This window comes from Panthera onca, chromosome F2 (genome assembly GCF_046562875.1).
Source record: "Panthera onca isolate mPanOnc1 chromosome F2, mPanOnc1 haplotype 2, whole genome shotgun sequence".
NCBI classification, from domain to species: domain Eukaryota; kingdom Metazoa; phylum Chordata; class Mammalia; order Carnivora; family Felidae; genus Panthera; species Panthera onca.
In genome coordinates, this window is record NC_138356.1 from 28,581,071 (window position 1) to 28,602,557 (window position 21,487).

The 21,487-nt window shown below is 39.6% G+C and overlaps 1 protein-coding gene across 1 annotated transcript in view; it reads left to right on the top strand.

Annotated features, from left to right (window-relative positions):
* The first annotated feature begins 8,312 nt into the window (after positions 1 to 8,312).
* Positions 8,313 to 21,487, top strand: part of LOC132664215 (uncharacterized) — a 77,783-nt gene continuing 64,608 nt past the window's right edge. The window contains exons 1-2 of the transcript XR_013553460.2: positions 8,313 to 8,434; positions 9,683 to 9,866. The gene's annotated coding sequence lies outside the window, so the exon portion shown is untranslated. The remainder of the gene's footprint in view (positions 8,435 to 9,682; positions 9,867 to 21,487) is intronic.

A 21,487-nucleotide genomic window follows, 5' to 3' on the forward strand; every position in this document is an offset into this window, starting at 1 on the left:
TGCCACAAACCTCCATGCAGAATAAAGTTGAGCAGAGACAAGCAGGTGAAGCCCTCGTAGCATCTTTATAACCTGATTTAACCAAATGGAATCTGGATGGACCTTTCTCTCAGACCCAAGTTATAGTAGTAATGAATTCCATTTCGGTTGAGCTTATATGAATTACTGTGAAAGGGCCCTGGAAGGAAATAGAATTTCCTGTGACATAGTAAAGCTCTCATGCCTGAAGCTCTGCCCAGCTCATGAAGTAGACATTGATCTTTGCTATCTAATACTTTACTAGCCTTGGTGATATTCTATCATTCTGGCTTCATCTTCGGGATGACACTGTGAGTCTGCTGACTCGCCAAAGCATCGGATAACACAAACCAGTCACACCTCTCTCTTCACCACATCAAGGAAGCAACATTGTATCATTCAATTCTACATTTCTTTCTGAGTGAACTAAGTTCCCAAATAGTTTGGTATTGTTTGGGGACAAAAAGAGGAATCTAAATGCAACATGGGCAGAAGAAACCTTTAAAAAGCACATTGGACATCAGAATAAAATGGGAAATGTAATTATAGAAGGCTTAAACTAAAAACTGTGCTATGAAAATGCATTTGAGTTTAAGATTACTAATGGCAGAGGTTTGAAATAAAGGATGCCATTTTGGAGATGATGTATTACAATGTATACTTAGAGGCAAGACTGGGCTTTACGTCTTCAGAGGAATGAAGTATGGCCACAGTCGTTCTTTTAATTCATACGACAAATGGTTATCGAGCCCCTATTATGTGCTAGGCACTGATTTTCCTGCCTGTGTACAAATCAACCTCATCCTACAGAGGATTACTCTTACAATGTTAGACCTACAAAAAAATTGGGGTCACTTTTGAAAGAATGTTGGGGATAAAGTGTCAAGAATCAAGGATAGAAAGATTTTAAAGGACTCTAAAATATTTCTCAAATTTGGGACAGGATGCATTTCATGAACTTCACAAGAAATTCTGACAATAGGCCATGATTTTTCCTCATGCTACGACATGCACTTAGACGGAAAGAAGAGAAATAGAAACCCCATTGGAAAACCAGATTATGCAACTGTGGGCAACTTCAAGAGTTCCAGATAAAACTTTCTAAAAAAAGGTAGTAGATGTTTAAAGAGCATTAGAACAAAGGCTAATCTGAGTGACTGAAGGCAGAATCCGTGAATAAACTTCAGAGAATGAGCTGGAACTCATGAGCTGGAGGAGGAGAAAAGGCAACAATTACTAATATGTGTGAGGTTGTCCAGTTCAAAAAACATTTTGATCCCAAGTCTGTGTAAAGTCAGTATACATTTAGCCTTAATTTATAGGACAGGAAATTTGTGTTGAAATATATTGAAATTTTCTTTTAAGCTCTTCAATAACATGTTTTTCTTTCAGTGTTTACCAGCACTAACATGGGTAAGAGTCCCTGAACTACAAAAGGCAGGGTTTGAAACATCAAACATTTTGTATCCTATTTTTATTCACACGTTTTTTGCCCTAATTTCTAAGTATAGTTGAGAAATTTACTTTAATTATCTCTGTTCTCCTCTCTGTTATTGTCAGCCCCACGCTATTCTGCAGTGTGAAATTGATAATGAGAAGAAAGCTGATAAAATATGTAGGAACAGAGGCTGAAATCAAACTCAAGATGTTGAACTATTTTTGCAAGTAAAATAACATAGATTTTTAGGGAATTTTGGATTTGTTTTATTTTTAGGATTTTTTAAAAAATTAATTTCTATTCATGCTAGAACCAGAACAGAGTACTAAATCAAGGTAACAAAGTCAAAGCTGAACTAACAAGTCTTGTAATTCTGTAAGAGTCAATAAATAAGACATCTCTCTGTTGCTACCTGGTATACCATGGCAGATTGTGTCTGGAATGGCCTAGAAAGATGGGCTCTTTTATACAAATTCGAAACAAAATCCTCTAGACTACTTAACCCAAAAAGAGGCATCATCTTTACACCAAGTTTATGATTTCTCACTGGGCACAATTTTTTTTCCATTTTTGTTTAAATCCAGACCTTAGACGCTGACGAAGTCAAGGGCTGGGTTCTGCCTCTGATGCACATAATAAAAATCTCTTTTGGATGAGAAGAGACAGTTAACATAAATTTATTCTGACATCCTCCAGTCTGCCACAGTAAACAATCCAAATATGTGCATAACAGGATCATTTTTTTAAATATTAACATATCTTCCCAAGTGTATTCCCTTATTTGACCTTCAAACTTCCCTGCATCCCACATGCTTGCAGGCAGAGTGAGGCTGCTTCTGCTGCATGATTTGTCTTAGTCTGTCCAGGCTGTTATAATAGAAGACCATAGATTGAGAGGCTTATAAACAACAGAAATCTGTTTCTCACAGCTCTGAAGGCTAGGAAGCCCAAGATAAAGGTACCAGAAGATTCACTGTCTGGGGAGATCCTGCTTCCTGGCTTACAGATGCCCATCCTCAGCCGTCTCCTCACCCATACCTCACGTGGTAGAAAGGGGCAAGGGAGCTCTCTAGGGTCTCTCTTATAAGGACACTAATCTCAGGGCGCCTGGGTGGCTCGGTTAAGCGTCTGACTTTGGCTCAGGTCATGATCTCACAGCTCGTGAGTTCGAGACCCGCATCAGGCTCTGTGCTGACAGCTCAGAGCCTGGAGCCTGTTTCAGATTCTGTGTTTCCCTCTCTCTCTTCCCCTCCCCCGCTCACTCTTTCTCTCTCTCTCTCTCTCTCTCTCCTTCAAAAATAAATAAACATTAAAAAAAAATGTATAAGGATACTAATCTCATTATGAGAGCGGCAACCTCATGACCTAACCATCTCCTTAAGGCCTCACTTCCTAATGCCATCACACTGGGGATTAGAATTTCAATGTGTGCATTTGGGGGGACATATATATCCAGTCCATCGCAATGGTTGCCTTAGAAAAGAAGCGTCAAGGCAAAAGGTCTGAAAGAGCCTGCAGACTTTTTGGCTTTGGCCTCCAAAATGGAAACAGAAAGAACTTGGGACTGAGGCCTCACTTTGGAAAAAAAGTGAAGATTAGAGAGAGGGACACTTACCTTTGAGTCTCCACGATGTTCTCCCAGAGTGCGAAGGGAATTTGGGGAAAGTAACAGGAAGAGAGGGAAGAGAGGTAATGAAAATGGATACACTGGAGATATTGGAGGTTGGAGGAAGTGCTAACATAAAAAGCTCCTCAGAAAGGCGTAGTTGAGCAACCAGAAGCTGTGCAGGACAAGTTAATCATCATTTCCATGCTTCCTGTCACTACTCAAATGAGTGTGAACATAGCAAATAACTTCCTTTCTTACTGGCTTTCTGATGGGACTTCCCTCTGACAACTGCCAGTACTTCTTTAGAAGATGAACCATCAGGAAGAAGACCACCTCCAGTGTCCTGAGAATTTGCTCAGTCCCCATCTAACTTACTCCATATGGACCAAACGCTAAATGCATGCTTTGCTACATATCAGAACAGAGTAAGTCAGAAAGAAAGAAGGAGAGTAGTGTCCCAAATGCAGAGTGACCTGGTGAGACGAAGGTTATGGGAAGTACCATGAGATACTCATCTGGTAGGAGCAAGGTCTAGAAAGAATAAGTTCCTTTCTCCCCACTGGGATCCCTACCAATACCACTCCTCCTGTCCAGCCACTCCCAACCCTGCTCCCCTCCCTGGCCTTGCTTACCTGTGCCAAGAAGAAACGGTTATGACAACACTCACCACGTTTTATAGTGTACCAAAGGCTCTTTCATACATAGCTTCATCTATCTGCACAACTCTACAAGATAGGTCCATTTGCATTGTTGTCTCTAATTTACAGATGAGTGAAGGTAAGACCTTGAAAGGCTATGTAACTTACCCAAGAGCACACAGGTGCTAGAACATGACAGAACTAGGACTCACCTGGTCTCAGTGTGTCCATTCTCTGTGGTTACATTGCTCCTTTGCTACTGCTTTGGCTCTGCTCCAGGACAGGGCAGGCGTCCCTACGGTTTAAGAAGCACTGGAAGGCCTTTCTTCCCAAATGTTCCTTCCCAGACCTTCTTCAGTCCCAGAATACCCGGCCTTACAGACATTCCTCTAAGTTTAGGCAAAGTCTCCGGGAGCCCCTTGGTAAAATAAGACAATACATTAAGCCATTCATTCAATCCAGGCTCCCTTGCCTAAGACTTCTATGGGACAGAGTGCTGCTTAAGAAAGTTAAATGGAAGTCACCAGGCAACGTGACTAGTATGTACTAGGTGCTCAATAAATTCGGGGGAATTTTTTTCTAGTTAAAAAAATTTCAGGAACGTTTTGACCCCATGAGATAATCCCCATGCTTTTCCCAAAAATAAACAAATAGCATAGCCGTGGGTAATATAACTTCTTATAACTCTAATAAGAAAATGCAATCTCAGGGAAAAAAAAATTAATCTCAACAAATCCGAATCTCTCTGAACATAACAAGCACGTGAAATTAGAATCCTAAGGGAAAACAGTTAATTTACCTTAACTCTGTTATCAGTAGTAACATACTAAAAATTGTTTTCATGGAAATTGCTGCATTTATCAGGACCCCCAGCTCTTTGGCATATAAGCATAAAGAATAATGCACCCTGGGAATATGCAAAAACCTAGATTAATATTGAATGAACAGCAAAGGATAAACAGGACTTTCTGCTCTGCTCTCACTAAAGATAAACACAAACAGTAAGCCAAGAAGCAGGCATGAATCAAACCAGTGAATGCATGCATCAGCTACTGCAATACCAACAGGGCTTTTAAAATGTCAAAAGAAAAGTATACTTTAATAAAAATACATAAAAACCGTGCTGAAAAATTAATGTAACACACTGTGTGCAAATAAACCCTGCATGAATAGAAAGTCAAGATTAACTTCAGGCATCAGTGAACTTAAGGTAATAAATCACTGATGGCAATTTCACTCCCCCTTTCAGATATGATTAGAGGTGTTTGGGGGATAGTTGATACAAAACGCTGCTCAAAAATTGTAATGCACACCACTTGGATATGCAGAGAAAATGTTTTGTTGTTGTTTTTAGTTTTACACATGAGACCCCATCCTCTGGCTGGGGGAAATTTTTAAATACGTCTCTAACCCAGTTTAAGCCTAGTCTGATTTGATTATTTCAATAATCTCTTAAGGCAATAGTCTTCCTAAGAGTAGAAAGAAAGTTCAGTGTCTCAGTTTTCCTCTGCCTTCTCCTACTCAGCTCTGAAAGAAGGCAGTTGGGTGTATGAAATGGGAGGCAAGGAAGAGAGTGTGTAATGGAGAGACACAGAGACCTTGAGCATGATGTTCTTCTCTCCTGGATGATGTTGTCTTGTCCATCTGGCTGCTGTCTGTCTTGCCATCTGTGGCTAGAGTCTCTAACTGGTCTTATTCTCCCAATTTGGTTACAGCCAGTTCACTCTCTGGCCAATTCAGTCTCACTTTGGCACCTGCCGGCCCTGAATGCTGAGGTTCCTGGCCGGTCTCTGCTGCTAAGAGACTTCCCTGTGCCTCAGCAGACTCCAGGCCAACTCCAACGCCCGGACCCCAATCACCTTGGGAAGCCCAGGGAAGCAAGTCCTCGGGCTCTGGCTCACGACAACACTGCACAACCAGAGGAATGAAGGTGTGTTCAGTGTAGGATGAGTTGGAGTTCTGCCTTTGTGAGCCTCAGAAGGGAGTCAGGACCGACAGCCTCCTCCCTTTACCTCCCTCACAACCAGGGTCCTGCATCTACCCGCAGTCCAGAGAGTTGGAGTGGAGGCACACATCTGACCAACACGCTCCTTCCTTCTCTTCCTCTCTCTCCCCTTCCCACTATCCTCCTCCAGGCCTGGGAAATATGTAGGCTTTGCTTCTCTTTCTCCTACATTTCATCTCTGTCAAGAGCAGGGTTTTGCTGTCATGGATGGAAGGGTACTTTCTCCGCTATGGGATCCTCTGGGTTGAGTACCTGATATGTTAGAGGGCAAAAAACAAAAATATTTGGGAAACTGTCTCTCGGGATTATCGTCTGACTTGTAATGCTTTTATGTTGCCTTATCCCTGCTTTTCATGCCAGGAATTATATATTGTTCTGTTTTTCTCTTCATCATTTTTATAATAAATTCTTTTCCCCTGTCAGGCAGATTTGCTGTCTCAGATTGACTGGGCCAAAGGTCATGGACTCTGAAAGGTAGATGCATTAGTAATTTCCAAAAATGATACCACACATCCCCATTTCCATAGATAGATAGATAAATAGATGATAGATAGATATGGTTGGCTGTTCTTATATGTCAATATTACATGTTTAAGACAACATAGATGGGTGTGCAAAGCTATCATTTCATATGAAAATTTTGTTATGTAATATTTATTAAAAAGTGTTTCTTCTATTGTTTGTTTTTAACATATGACATCTATAGAAGATGATTTTAATGACTATCATTTCTGTGGCATTACCGTGAAGAAAGACAAGTTCTTAATTTTATGGCAGATATGATAAACTTATGTGTTAACAAACATTTGTTTTACAGGTGACTGGAGTGAATGGAAAATTTATCCTGATAAGGAAACGTTGGGGGTGGGAAAAGTGTATGGGAGAATAATACAGCTGCCTTCAAATGTATAAGGGGTTTAGAAGTAGAGAAGCTAACTTTGTTACACATGACTCTAAGAGACAAATTTAAGATTAAGGAAGAAGTAAACGGGTAATACAATGTGGTTTAGCTTTCTAATAATCAAAGCTGTCTAAATATGGAGTGGGTTGGTGCCTGGAGATTCAATTATTATACAATTGGGATTGTTCAAGGTGGCCAGGTGACCATTTAGCGAGAATGTCATGTCAATTATTTAAGGATGTTAAGCTTGTTTCCAACACCCTGAATTTCTATACTTAGAATCTTCAAGTCTGAGAACTACAGAAGTTAAATAAAAGAATAAAAGAAAGATTCATAGGAGCATACATGGCACTGGCAGAAAAATTGACCATGGCCATTTGGTGATGATAATCACTCAGTAAATAGGAAAAAGTCCAAATAGCCTATTTGAAACAGAATCCAAGTTTAAATTACAGATTATGGCAAAATTGGTGAAAGTAAGCCCATAGAAGAAAAACCAGAATGTTTTGGCAATGGATATTTCAAAGAATTGAAAGAAACTGAATACAACTGATTTCCTGGTTTGGTAAAACAAGAGAGAAAAGTCGTCACTAATAGGGGTTCTATAAATAGGGAAAGAAAGAGTATAAGGTGCAAAGCTAAAATGGTGTTGCTGTTAAATTTAAGATGATGCCATTTTTGAAGATTTTACTTATTTTAGCAAGTCTCAAGACATCTCAGCTTATATCTTTATGGATTCTTTCCTGTCCTCCTTTAGTGTTCTGCCAAGAGAAATAACGGTAGAAAGGATAGATGTGTAACTGATAACTGTCAACAGGTAGTTAACCAAAAACAGGTAGACAGGTGTTAGGAAGAAGTGTGGAAGGAGAGGGCAATTTGAAGGCTATGGATAGGTAGCTGCATCATCGGTCATCCTTGTCATAATGTCATGACCCACAAGCCCACCGTCATCAGAAAGAAGGCTGGGAAAGGGAAAGAGTCAAACTGGCCAGACAGGTCTCTAGTGCCTGGAAAGTCAGTGAGTTTGGCCAGCGCAGGAGGAAGCATGGCCAGTGCAGGAGGAAGTATATATACATGTCTCTGGGAGTGGAGGTCAGGAGAAAGGAAGTATATAGGCATCGAGCTTGTGGTGGGTACCAGCCACTGTGATAAAAACTGTATACTGTTAAGTTATGAATTCTTCACTTGTATCCTAATAGGAAAGTATTAATATTCTTTTTTTTATATTTAATGAAAATGAACCTGAAGCTCAAAGAGCTTACGTATCCCAGGTCACACAGCTAGTAACTAGTCACTGGTATTTCAAATCCCAAAGCTCACAGTCTTTCCACTAGATCACACTAGCAAAATGTGCTCAGGCATGAGCAGATAAAGATAAGTGACAAGTGATACCAGGGGCAGGAGCCAGGTGGCAAAAATAAATCAAGCTGGAATGAATAAAAACAATGAGGCACGGGGTGGGGAGGGTAGAGACATAGGGAGGGCTGGAATGTCTAAGATTCACAGCCACTATTTGAGTCAATTTGAACTAAGCAAGAATTCTACCCAAGAGTCAGAAAGATACCAAACATGGAAGATGGTGGGGGGTTGAAAAAGCAAGGATGTTTTTAAAAAGGAACCCCACACAAAATACTCCTAAACATTTGGGTACTGTTACTACAGTCTTGTCTTTTATTAATTCTTCATTCTTCTTTATTAGGGGTTTCCACATGCTGAACTGAGGGGAAGAAGGAACTTTTGGCTTCCTCATATCATCCTTCATTCTTACTTGATCAGCACTATAATCTGTGATTATGAGCTATTCAAGGTCAAACTGCAACAAGAGGTAAGAATTGAAATGGAAAGACTTTGGAGAGATTTCAGAAAGGAGTCACCACAGTGTTTCTTCTCAAATTTGGGGGATTCATTTTTCCATAGAATCCATGAATTTCCTCATCATGAGTAGTTCACAAGTCACCAGTATCATCTGAACAACAAGAAAGAGGAACAGAGGCAAAATGAGCAAGAGGAAAAATCCTGCCATTTTATAGGCTGCAGCTTGCGTGTCAGATTTAGCAATTTTTATCAACCGGAAGAAGCCCTTTTTGCATTTGGACAACAAAAGTCCTTGTTTAGTCATTTTCCAAGTGGAAGCATGAAAAAGAATGTCTTAAAACTAAACAAGTCAAAGGATATACTACGTGAGACACTCTCAAAGAATGCAGTAATTACCACAAATATAATAAACTACAATTATGTTCTCAGAAAGAGGTCTATTCAAAGAAGTCATTCGAATATGTGATAACGCATGACAGCAAAGTGAAGGCGGCGTTAGTAAGCGCTGTCAACATGCAAATGCTTTGTTGCTACCAGGCCATTCTGATATTGTTTATCAAATGGAATGAAACATTGAAAAAGAAATAGACTTCTCTTATTTCCCTAACACACAGCAAACGTCTCTATTTCCAGACACGTGAAATAGTCTCTTCCTTTATCGCAATACCTTGCTAATAACTAGACTCATCTTCTTTGGATTTTATTTTTAAGGGTAAAATTTTTCATAGTTACTAGATTTTATTACAATTTAAAAACAACTCATTTAGAAGTTTTGTATTACTGGGAAAGTAGAATTACCAGTTAGAAATTGTTTAGCTGACCCAAGGAGTATATTTTCAGACATACCAATGCCAAATTAGCTCCTATGAAAACATCTAGGTGCACACATATGTACAAATACACACATATACATCTACCCGCACACTTTCTCTCTCTCCCCATCTTTCAGAGGAAATCCATAACATCTTTTACTAGCTACCCATTATAATTTAGCTCCATATGATTGAAATATAAACTTAACCATTGTGTAAGATCTCCTACAGACATCATTTGAAAGCTTCAGGCTAAGGGCCCCGTGGCATATTTGTACAGATGTTACCTTTGCTGGCTTTTCACAAATGGCTCCATCAAAGCATAACATGTGACTCCCATAACTGAATGCTAGTAATATCACAAGGAAAAGGGGTTGTGTAACCATAACATTGCTGAGGCCCATGATTTTTGTGTTAGTGACTAAAGAAAACTCTTCTGTTTCCAGGAAAGTCGTCTCCTGGTTAGTCCTGGATTTGATTAGCGATCCCACTCATGGGTGGGTAAAGCCAGAGAGCATTCCGTGTGCCCAAGCATAGGCATCACTTAAAAGCAAGAGGAAGAAAGCAGTCTGGAGCTTGGACCTTAGCGACATCCGCATCCCACCCCTACAGAGGGGCAGACCCCGTGCTGTAAGTGCCACCCACGTGAGACTCTTGAGGCATGTAAATGGGGGTGAGTGCACAGGTCCAGGAATAGGAAAGTAGAATCATATAGTAACAGCTTGTAAATGAGCACAGGAGAAAATTTTATATCCGGGCCATGGACTCCCCCTCCCAGATTTCCAGAGTCAATGAGAGGAGCACACAGGGCTATACAAGAGGAAAGCCAAAAACAAAACAAAATCTTAAAGCAACAACTCTCACATGCTCACAAGGGGCCCAGAACCTTCTAGAGGGAATCCATTTTGCCCAAAATTTGGGGTATTCCTCAAATCCAGGAACTATAGTTTCTTCGTATCCATTTGTCTGCCATAGCAAATTGAAATGTGCTAGCTTCAGAACCTTGTGGGAGCAACTTCCTTTGCATTACCCATTATGTCTGTCTCTGTCTGCCTCTCAGTTTCATTCAGTGTTTGTGGAACACCTGTTATATTCCATACCTCTGTACTAGGTATTATGAGGACACCCCAGATGCCAGATGAATAAAACCTAGTCTCTGGCTTCATAGAACAGACTGCTTGGTAAGAGAGACAATCCTGTAGAGAACCAGTCTAATCCAGTCTAGTAAGAGAGATATATATTTTTATAACTGTTTATAGTACAATAAGGAGAAGCTTGATTGCTTAGGAGAGGCGACAGATTTCAAGTAAAGAACATCAAATCCCTGGTTCCATCAAAGCTCAAACCCTGATGTGTAATATAGGGAAAATCACTAATATCTGTTGCTTTTTCTCAAAAATGGGAATGATCACACCCACCTTCCTTTTTTCCTCATTGTCTTTGGGATCAAATGAAATGTATTGACAGAGTCTTTAGAGATTGGACAGTGATTCACAGGCCTAGAAAAGCTAATATTAATTAATTTGTCTGTGCCCCACACTGTGTTAAATAATTTAAATATTTTCTGTTTTAATCTTCATAACAACCCAGAAGCTTAAGGAACATGCTTGAGTTCACAAACTGACTCCTAACCACACTGTTATACAATTTGTTCTCTGCTACTGATAAGCTCAATGACTTTGGACGACTCCTTTAACACTTCTGATTCTCAAATGTTTTCATCAGTAAAATAAAATTGGTCTCAATGAAATCGTCTTTTTTTAAATGTGGTGCATATAAAATGAGATCTACTCTTTTAACAATTGTTTAAGTACACAATACAGTATGGTTCACTATAGGTACAATGTTGTATAGCAAAGAGTAAGTATAGAACTTACTCTTCTTTCCTAACTGAAATTTTATGCCTGTTGAACTGCAGCTTCCCATTTCCCTCTTCCCCAGGCCCTGGCAATCACCATTCTACCTTCTGTTTCTATGATTTTCATCATTTCGGAGACCTCGTGTACATGGAATCATGCCATCTTTGTCCTTCTGTGACTGGCTTCTTCTACTTAGCATAACGTCCTCCAGGTTCATCCACGTTATCGCATATGGCATATGGTTGTCACGTATTTCCCTTTTTAAGGCTGAACAATATTCCATGGTGTGTATGTACCACATTTTCAAGAAAGTTTTAGACTGAACAGTACTAAATGCTACAGTAAAGGTTTATCTTTTAATGTATATTTATTTTTTTTGGGGGGGGGGAGAGCAGAGAGAGAAGAAGAGAGAGAATCCCAAGCAGGTTCCGCTCTGTCAGCACAAAGCCTGACATGAGGCTAGATCTCCACAAACCGTGAGATCATGACCTGAGCCAAAATCAAAAGTTGGACACTTAACCAACTAAGCCACCCAGGCGTCCCTACCTCTACGAGGTTTAAACGGTTTGGGGAGCACAGAGAAGTCCCTATTAGTCAAGGGTTTATTGGTGTGACATAAACCCCAACTCATTACCCCACTTTTGATGTGCCTGCTTGATCAGAGCATCCTTTTATGGTTTTACTGACACTCTGAGTCCTACTGGCAGCTAAGCCTTATTCATTGTTATCACCTTCCTGAGACCCATGCAGATGTTTGTTGAAATGATTAGATGAATAAGTGGGTAGCTGGATCATACCTGATAACCTGGCCAATGTTGGTCTTCATTATCTTTCTTTTTCTGATCCCTTCTTTACCTTCCTAAACTTCTGGACCAGGTAAAGTTCCCTTGCTATGTATCCCTATAACTTTTTGTACATTAATGTGATTGCCTATGGATGTTTGTCTCCTCTACCAGATTTTAAGTTTACTGAGATGAACACCATCTGTCATGTTTACCACTGTGGCTCCAATGCCTAGCTCATAGCAGGTAATCATTAAATATTTAAAAAGCAGTGAATGACTGAATGAATTTTCCAAAGCCCATCTTTTTCAGTGACCTAGTTTTTGGCCATCCAAAAATAAATTTTGCTCTTAAAAAACCTTACTGACCTGGTATTGCTGCTCTATTTAAGATAAAATACTTAGCATACTTTATTCAATACTTGTAAATATCAGAAGACTAGATATAAGTTATCCTTTTAAAATCTATTTTCATGATAAAATACATATACACACGCAAACACACCACATACACCAGACTGATAAAAGGATGGTTTTTAAGAACTGCCTCAAAGTTGCAAACTGAAGATGAATTATATTTTAGTCCAACTATCTGCAGATTCTATTTTAATATCTCGATACTAGATACCCCGAGAAACACTACAAGAATCTAAAGCATCAGAAGAAGTAAACAAAATTCAGTCTTGTTTACTAATGCAGGAGAAAAGAAAGAGACATTTCAGAAAGATTTTTAAAGATTTTAGTGTTTTCTAGATACCCTTGAGTTAAGCGGAATGTATCTGAAGCAGAGTATTGCTCAAGCCCCATGTTTTTACTAGAAAAAGCTAAATAACGTTAAATATTTGAATCGTGCAACCAAACTGCCCTTTATCTTATTCCCTGCCTATTCCATCATTCAAGGTCCAACCAGGAAAACAGAAGACGATACAAGGCATTCAAAACGCAAGGGTATTTGATGCAGAGTCCTGGTTGCACAGATGTTAGAATTGCCGAGAAGCTGGGGAGGAGTTGGAAAGGCAGATGGAGGGATTGACAATAGCAGGAAGCTGCAAACACTGCTCGGCTAAAGAGACAAAGGGAAGAGAGCCTGGTACTGGAGCCTGAGGGCCAGGACACTTCACGGAAACTGGAACCAGGCAGGAGACAGCCACCACCAGCGAAGCCACCTATGGCAGAGATAGATGAGGACACAGAACTTAACTTTTTCCCCCTCCTGACCTCTGATGTGAGGAGTCAGCTCCTCTGTGACACGGAGAAGAGAAAGGGAAGGCCAAGGAAGCTGTGAGGGCACACGGCCCGGCCCGAAACCAGAGCTCCAGTCTCCTGGTGATGTGCTTATCTAGTTGCAGAGTCACGGAAACAAATATCAGGTTGACAATTGATTTCCCATTAATATTAACAAACTGACATTCTGATTTAAAATATTGTATTATTGCTCAAAAAAACCTCTTCTGGAACTGTTGTTCTTAAGTTCTTTTCTTTTATATTCATTTCACATTTAATGTTTCTGTTTCAAAAGACAACACTAACCTGCACATTATTATGTAAAAGACACATTACCAAAAAAAAAAAAAAAAAAAAAAAGCACAACTATTCAATGTTAAGGATTATTCATAATAAGAGCAGAGGAAATCTGCCATGAGGAGAGGCATACTAACATTGAAAGAGCTAGAATACTAAAAAAAATGTCTGACAAATTTCTGATGTCAATAAGAATCATTTTGGAAAACAAAATCTTTTGTCTTTAATTTATTTTAGAAAAGGAGCATGTGCAAGTTGGGGAGAGGGGCAGAAGGAGAGAAAGAATCTGAAGCAGGCTCCACGCTCACCATGGAGCCAGACACAAGGCTGGATCCCTGGACCCTGGGATCATGACCTGAGCTGAAATCAAGAGCTGGACATTCAACCAACTGAACCGCCCAGGCACCCCAACAAAATCTTTTTTAAAGTATGCCTAAAGTCGTCATTGTCAAAGAGGTCTTATAGAAATTTGGGGTACCTGGATGGCTCAGTCAGTTAGGCATCCTACTTCAGCTCAGGTTATGATCTCACAGTTCCTGGGTTCCTGAGTTCAAGCCCTGCATCAGTGCATCAGGCTCTGTGCTGTCAGCACAGAGCCTGCTTCGGATCTTCTGTCTCCCTCTTTCTCTCTGCCCCTCCCCCTCTCTCACATGTGCTCTATTTCTCTCTCAAGAGCAAACACTAAAAAAAAAGGTCTTACAAAAATTTAAATCACTTGACTATTCAGAAAACATATCTTGGAATATACAACTTGCACAAGACTTGCCCAGCTCATATTAAATATCCGTTTTGATTGGCTAGCTCAGTCACTCTGCTCGCTCCAGACTTGCTCTTGACCGAATTTCTTTGGTCCGTGACCTCATCAGATCTTACAAGCCAAATGACAGCCAGGTGTTGCCATCACCGTTTGGGTGGGGTCTTTCCTACCCATGTAAACCATGGTACAGGTTGATCCTAAAGAATCTATCAGACGACCAGATTTGGTGTCAGTGCTTTCTCATTCCCCACTACAGCTGACTCTTCCAATCTCAAGACCAATTTTCTTTTCAAAACAAAACAGAGCATGCGTTGTCATTAAAATCACCAGGAAGCCTGCTTAGACATGCCCAGTCCCCACTCTGCTGAGACGAGCTCAGTCTTGTGAGGCGTGTGAAATTCAGAGCTCTAAACCACTAGTGACCGTTAAGGATTTTCTGGCAATTTTCATATGATTAGGAATGGCCAAACTGCAGCTGGGGAAATTACATTCTCACTCCTCCCAACCCCCCTGCGGTTTTAAATACATTAGATCTTTTCTGCTTTTCCTGTTTTAGAAAGGTAAATTAAGTAGTGCGGTTGCGCACTACTAACCAGCTACTGTACTCTTTCCCAGGAGGGCAGAGTAGAAGGGGAAGGAGTCTCATTAATTCAGCACAGTTCTTAGCCATTACTTGTCCCTATCACAACAAACCAAGGAGCACGGTTTACCTGCTTAGAACCACTTCCCTCAGAAATTTTGACTACTTAGATGAGGTCAAGAACAAATCAATTTTTGTCCTAAAATGTGCCAAAATGCCTCAATAATATAGTTTCATTATTTAATGTACCTTTCAACAAAGGGGTGACTGGATGGCTCAGTCGGTTAAGCACCCAACTTCAGCTCAGGCCATGATCTCACAGTTCATGGGTTTGAGCCCTGCGTTCAGCTCTGTGCTGACAGCCCAGAGCCCAGAGTCTGGAGCCTGCTTCAGATTCTGTGTCTCCCTCTCTCTCTGCCCCTCTGCCCCTCCCCCTTTCATGCATGTGTATGTGTGTGCGCTTTCTCTCTCTCTCTCAATCTCTCAAAAATAAACATTGAAAAAAATTAATATGCCTTTAAGCAGAAACAAAGGTGAGAAATGCACACCATGGATGAGAAAATACTCAGACATGTCAACATAGAGATCAGTTTTAAATCAGGCCAAATGATGAAAAGAAAATAGAACTGAGAGGAAAAATGAAAATTTTTACCCTAGAAGTAAACACAGATGTGCGTATCAGAAGATGTTCTTTCTACTAGTTTTAGAATGATCCCTACAAATTTTTCAACTTTGATAAAAATTGAAAACCCAAGGCAAAAAAACATAGGGGCTGTTATTATTGGTATCCTGTGGTCTCCCCCCTCTGCTTAAGGGTAGACAAAATTCTTTTGCACACTTTTCACAAACTTAATAAAACCAGACCCTGATCCCACATCAAGAAAATATTGTTACTGAAGTCACTACTATTTCTTAGTGGGCACCAGGCTTTGCATATACCTGACACACATACACTAATCTAAACTCTTCAGCATGAGTGATGATAACGATCGAGTAACTTGGACTTCCTACTGGCCAGTCTAGGTATGTGCAAAAGCCAATACCTCTGGCTACACCTGGATTAATGGCATATTTAACTGGGTTTGCTCTAGCTATGAAGCCTGGCTATATTTATTTTCCAAGGAGTCCCTGGTTACTGTACTGCAATCATAGTCATAATCAGACTCATCAGATGTCACCTAAGACAAACAGATTTGGCCCAAGCACCTATTGCATTGTATTGGCATAAGGATAAGCAATCGATGGAACCGAATGGATAATCTAGAAATAGATCCACCCATATCAGTTGTTTTTTGACAAATGTGGCTGGGTATTTCAATGGAAAAATGATTGCCTTTTCAATAAATACGTGACGTCTATGTGAAAAAAGAGAACTTCATCCTTCACTTCATACCATATATAAAAGTCAACTCAAACGTAAACCTTAATACTTATACTATAAAACTCCCAGAATTAACCATAGTAATATATTTTTTCAAATGTGGGCTAAATAAACATTTATTAAGAAACCAAAAGCACAAACCATGAAAGAAAAAAAGTTGATGAATCTTGATCCTCACCAAAATTAAAAGCGTCTACTCTTCAAAAAATAGCCAAGAAATAATAAAAAAAAAAAAAAGTCAGACTGTGGAACAAAATATTTGCAAAACACATATCTCATGAAGGACTGTGTCCAGAATATATAAAGAAAGCTTGCAAAACAATAATAAAACAAAAATCCAATTTAAAAATCTGCAAAAGAAAAAAATAAATTAAAAATAAAAATATGCAAAAGAGTTTGACACTTTATCAAAAAAAAGAGATAAGGATAAAAGCAACACATAAAAAGATGCTTGCCATCATTAGTCATTAGAGAAGTTCCTAAGAGCCACAATGAAAATCAAAATTCAAATGTGTAAGAATTTTCAAACAGTGGTGGTTGGACTGTTTGGTTGGTTATTCTCAAAAGAGAATAGCTGTTTAGAAAACACACGTCCACACAAAGACTTGTACTCAAATGTTCTTAGCAGCTTTTTTCAAGATAGCTGGGAAGTGGAAACAACCCAAACATCTACCAACAGGTAAACAGAATTTAGTAAATTCATGCAATGGACCACTACTGAGCAATAAAAAGGCAGAGAAACACTGATATATGTGAGATGGGAAAATATGAAAATCATTATGCTGAATGAAAGAAACTAGACATCGAAAAACACATACTATATTTTTTTCATTTATATAACGTTCTAGAAAGTTGCAAACAAATCTAGAGTGACAAAAACAGATCAGTGCTTGTCTGGGGTAAGGGTAAAAGGAAAGATGGACTGCAAAGGGGTGTAGAAATCTTCTGGCATGATGGAAATGTTCTGCATCATAATTGGAGCCGTGATTTAATGAGTATATGCATATATATGATTTCTTGTATATTGTAAAAACTCATCAAATTGTAAACCTTAAACGGATTTATTTTACATAAATTATGCTTCAATAAAAATGATTTTTAAAAAGCCCATTGTAAAGGGAGGCTTAAGTTAACGTGATTAACTCAAGGTCTCCAAAGAAGTTTCTGAGTTTCAACCCAATAGGTTTCTCTTTTCTGAGTTGGGAAGATGTTACAGGATCAACACCCAAAAAGCTAATAGTCCAACTGCTACTTACAAAGGATTCCCTGAAAAGGGCAATACTCTTGATGAAAGCAACATCACTTCTGCATGAGAAGGACAAAAGCAAAGTCTAGCAGCACATCGTCTTTCCCATACCGGTGGTGCAGCACCCGCAATGGCTCCTGAGGCCCTGAGCTCAGCATGGCAGAAAGCGCCGCCTGTAAAAGGCTTCTGAAGCCCAAACAGTTCCACTATTCCGCAAGGTCGTCCCTCAAACATCCAAATATGCCAACCTAGAACTGCAGTATACTGCCATCATTTCGCTTTTGAGCGGTTGAAATCAAAGAACTTGCACAAGTCCAAAATTTGTCTCCTAAGATGGCCTCCATTTCAAGTCAATACTTCAGTAAGTTCAGTATTCTAGATGAAAGTGCACAAAAGAAATTCAGTACAGAGGTGCCCTAAAAGTTCTCTCCTTCCCTAAAATCAAGAGCAACTTTTCAAAACCTTCTTTTAAAACATGAACTGCCTAACTTTGGTGCAGATATATAAAGAGATTTGGCTTTTCCATCTTTATGGTCTTTATGAAACCAAAACATCCTGATAGAAAACAAGCTAATTCAATTATTCAATTATTCATAAACTGGAACAGAGTTTCTAGATTTTCCTCCCAAATATCCAGAATTCTGTTATCCTAGGAGAGGAAAAGTGTTCTAAATGATTTATTTTCACTTTAAGAAGAAAATGATTTATTTTCCCTTTAAGAGCAGCTTCTGTATATTGTAGATACAGTCATGTAGCAATGTATCTTCTTAGTAAAATGCCCCACATTTAAGAGCATCTTCCTGCAGGATGTGGTTTGTTTTCCTAATCATCCATCATAGTGATAACCCTCTCCTCCACTTCTTCCCAATGTGGTCCCCCGCATGGCTAAAATAACAATGCAGTTGAAGCAGTCTGTTGGCTGCAGGAGTCCGTTTTGAAAACTTAGCAATTGGTCTAAGTTTTAGTTTAAGTAAAAATGACTTAAACATTGAAATGGTTTTCTTCTTACTATTTGAGGATCTAACTAGACTAGACTACAAAATGATTAGGGGTAAAGGAAGCACGCATTTTCTGTGAGGGAGAAAGACAGAGATGGAAGTTCTTGCACTGCCTGGATGAGGAAGGATGACAAGTGGTAGGAGACTGATGAGCTGGCCGGCGTTCCCTGTTCTAGATTTGCAAACAAATCCTTAAAAAAGAAAGATTTTTGATTCAAAATTCAAGTAATAGCCACCTAGGGAGACATAAGGTGTAGTATGTATGCCCCCCAAAATGGAAAAAATAGTATGAAAAAATATTAAGTGAAAATGATTTGACAAGAGACAGAGATCAAGAAATGGTACTTCACAGGTCCAGAATATTTGAATTATTCATCTTCTTCTTTTAAATGTGTCGGTTGTAGTGAACTTCACCAGAGCTTTTCACACCAACGCTTTTTACACCAAAGTAATTAATGGTGCATTATACTGAGAATAAAAAGTAAAATTAATACCCTTTAAACAAAAGTGTGTTTTTCTTTAAATTATTATTTTTAAAAGAAAATAAATTAGATACTTAAATTAATGAATCTAACATCTTAAACAATTTAGCCACCCATGTGTCTATCAGTTCTTTTAATAAAACATGGAAATAAACATATTGTCCAGTAACAAAATAATAAGAAGCTGAGAGGAAAAGGAGCCCCTGGGTGGCTCAGTCAGTTAAGCATCCGACTTCAGCTCAGGTCATGATCTTACTGTTGGTGGGTTCAAGCCCCACGTCATCAGGCTCTGTGCTGACAGCTCAGAGCCTGGTGCCTGCTTCAGATTCTGTGTCTTCCTCTCTCTCTGCACCTCTCCCCTCGTACTGTGTCTCTCTCTGTCTCTTGAAAATAAATAAATGTTAAAGAAAAAAATTTTTTTAAAAAGAAGCAAAGTGGAAAAGCATAGACTGGACTGCGAACAAACAGCGTAAGTCTAAAAATGTCCCCTTGTAAAATTCAGAAGCTGGGCCAAACATCTGTTTGGCTGGCTAGTGGCCATCCTAAGCAATGATCCATGCCTTTTACTTCCTGGGAAAATAATTAAGCAGTAAATCCAACAGTTCCTTCCAGCTCCCCCAAGAGCTGAAAGTGCCAATGACTCAGGAGTTTGTTATAAAAAATTTTTTTAACTATGGACCTTGAGTAACAAGGCTGCTCAGAATCAGAAACAAGGCAGAGATGTAGGCATGGCACAGAGCCCAGCCCAGTGACTTGTGGGTTCTGTTTTTGGTGTTTTGGGTTGTCACGAAGCCTCCCCAAGGCCTGCATGAATGACCTACCATCGTAGGCTTCTCTCCTTTCTTTCAATCCTTCCTCTCCTCCAAAGGGATCTAGATGAAGCAGAGACCTGCAAGGACCAGTCCTGACTCTGTGAAGCCCAATTTCCTCTATGAAAACAAAACATGTGTCCACAGGAGCTGAGGACGTAAAAAGAACAAATTCATCTGCTTTTGCTTAGATTATCCTAATCAATAAGACAAAACACACCGATATAGTTCCAGCTCATAAGAAAAGAAGGGAAGGAAGGCCACAGTTCTATGGTACCTAATTAAGCTTTCAGTGAGTAAAGTAGGGAAAGTCTCCTATCTATGCTATGCACTAATATATTAGGGATGTTACTCCATTAATGCGTAATGTAAAAGAGAATTAAACCTGTTCAGAGAAAGATTTATTCTACATTATCATTTAATTACCAACAGGTCTCTATATTCAATTATAGGACTATCGTTTCATTAGGCACATGCGCTAAGATTTTCTAATTAAAACCTTCCCAGATAACCTGATGCTTCAGCAGATTTGATTAGCATTTTTATCTTTCTTTTCCTCATTGAAAGCAAAATAACCTATCTTTGTGTTTAAGTCAAAAATAGCAACCTTCTTCCTAGGTCTCTTTTGCACAGACACTATTCACCACAATTTCCTGCAGGTTGTCTCCAGGGACAATCTCACCTTGCACAATTCTTTTAGAGGAGGCTATGACTTTATGGAACAGAATACTGAGTCTCCCTGCACTAGTACGGGTTAAAAATTTAAAGGCTTTAGGGGCATCTGGGTGGCTCAGTCAGTTGAGCATCTGACTTGATTTTGGCTCAGATCATGATCTCATGGTTCCTGAGATTGATCCCTGCATCTGTCAGTGCAAAGCCTGCCTGGGGTTCTCTCTCTCTCTCTCTCTCTCTCTCTCTCTCTCTTTCTCTTTCTCTTTCCCTCCCTCTTCTCTGCTTTTTCTCTTTCTGTCTCTCAGAATAAAAACAAATAAACATTAAAATAATTAAAGTACAAAATTAAAAGGCTTTGGAATCACCTCCACCACTAACCTGTTACACTTCTTGCAAATTACTTGATTTCTGCAACAGTTCCACATTTGTAAATTGGGGAGTGTTATGAGGAAAAAACAACAAAATACGTGACATATTTAGCCCAGCATCTGGCACATAGTAAGTGGGAATTTTTACTGTTGCTATGGTCATTTTCGTTGTTGCTGCTGTTACAAAGTATGGATAAGGAAAATATTCAGAGATATCAATTATGGTGTATGTTCTCAGGCAACTTAGTTTCTGAAAGTCTATACTATAAGCATCTTGCTCCATAGACTGATTGGCACCCATCCATTTAGTATTAAGGTTTGAGCAAGTTATTTGTTCTGGTTATTCTCTGATTGTACCACCTATTCGTTTCGCTGCCCCTCCTGGCTCTGTTTTGTATCCCTGGGGACTGACCCACACAGTTTTCATCACTGGAGCTCTCCTGCCTCTGGCTTCTGGTTGGATCCAGCCAATATGAGGCATCAACTGGAAGTCTGAGAGTGAGAAGACAGGTCAGGAAGATCTTCCTTCACTGCCACCCTGGGGCCATTGTTCTAGCAAGGGTCACATTCCTCTGCACCCATCACCCAAGGCCCTTCCACATCTCCAGCTCTCGCTAGACTCTGCTAACGACCCTGTTTCTTCCCGTTGTTCCTTCAGACCCACAGTGGTGTTTGCTTCATCTCTTACTAGTACTTGGGTTCGGAACACTCCTCACTGGTTTATCTATACTTTGTAAATAGTCTCTTCATTAAATTCTCATTAGAACTTCATCCAAGTATGCTTCTGTTTCCCATTG